We start from the raw sequence: 1485 nt of genomic DNA on the forward strand, positions 1-1485 counted from the left end.
GGGGGGGGGGGAATGGAGGTGGTGTGGGATGGCTGGGGTATAGGAACTGGGGACAATAGGGGGAACAGGTTTTGGGGGGGTACAGACAGGGACCGGGCTGCTGGGGAGGGGCTGGGATATGAGCACAGAGGACAGGCTTTGGGGGGGGAATGGAGGTGGTGTGGGATGGCTGGGGTATGGGAACTGGGGACAATAGGGGGAGCAGGTTTCGGGGGGGAGGAGCTGGAGGCAGGTTGCAGGAGGGATGAGAGAACAGGTTTGGGGGGGGGCAGGCTGCATTACCTGCAGCTGTCTGAGGGAGGGAACAGTCTCGGGGGAGAGCAGAGGTTACACCCCTAGGGCTGGGGTACAGGGTGCAGATATGGGGGAACCTCACTGAGCCTGCCGGAAGACTGGGGAGGTGGAATGAGGGGAGGGGTTCTGGGTATAGCCCCTCATGCCCCCTAGAATGGAGCCCCTTGTGCCCCCCACCCAGAGATGCCTCCAGGCCCAGCCTGGCTGCCAAGTCCCCAATTGCTCCCCCGCCCTGGGGGGCTGGCCCCTATGGGAAGGGGGTAAACCCCCTCCTGCCCCCCGCCAGCCACCATCCTGATTAAACTGGCCAGTTCCTGCCATGAGCCTCCCCCTAAATCTCACCTGGGCTGCAGCTCGGGAGGCAACTAAGGGATGGGAGTGGGGTGGGGGGTTGCTGGGAGGCAGGACTCCTGGGTTCTATTCCTGGCACTGGGAGGGGAGGGGGGTCTAGTGGTTGGAGCAGGGAAGGCTGGGAGCCAGGTGCTTTCTGTTCCAGCTCTGGCCCCCCTCGGTCCCTGTGTGACCTTGGGAAGTCCTTTCCCTTCTCTGTGGCACCGTTTCCCCATCGGTGACGTGGGGGTGAAAACCTGATGTCCAGCGTGGGTGGCCGGGGGTAATTCACTGGTGTGTGAGGATTCTGGGATGAAAGGAGCCGGGGAAGCACAATGCATTATTATGGAGTAGAGCAGGGGGCTGGGAGTCAGAGGTTCTGGGTACTATCCCCAGCTCGGGGAGGGGAGTGGGGTCTAGTGGTTAGAGCAGGCGGGGCTGGGAGTCAGGGGTCCTGGGTTCTAGCCCCAGTTCTGGGAGGGGAGTGGGGTCTAGTGGTTAGAGCAGGGGGGGGCTGGGAGCCTGGACTCCTGGGTTCTAGCCCCAGCTCTGGGAGGGGAGTGGGGTCTAGTGGTTAGAGCAGGGGAGGGCTGGGAGCCTGGACTCCTGGGTTCTAGCCCCAGCTCTGGGAGGGGAGGGGGGTCTAGTGGTTAGAGCAGGGGTGGCAACTGAGAGGCAGGACTCCTGGGTTCCATTCCCAGCTCTGCCACCAGTTTACATGACCTTGGGCACATCACTTTTTTTCCCCCTGTGTAAAATGGAAATACCCCCCCCCCATCCCATTTTGAGTGAGGGGTTAGACTGCATCCATTAATCCCTCCTGTCTCTCTCCCACACCCCCTGTCACTGACCTTGCCGGAT

The sequence above is a fragment of the Trachemys scripta genome, chromosome 16 (assembly GCF_013100865.1).
Source record: "Trachemys scripta elegans isolate TJP31775 chromosome 16, CAS_Tse_1.0, whole genome shotgun sequence".
NCBI lineage: Eukaryota > Metazoa > Chordata > Testudines > Emydidae > Trachemys > Trachemys scripta.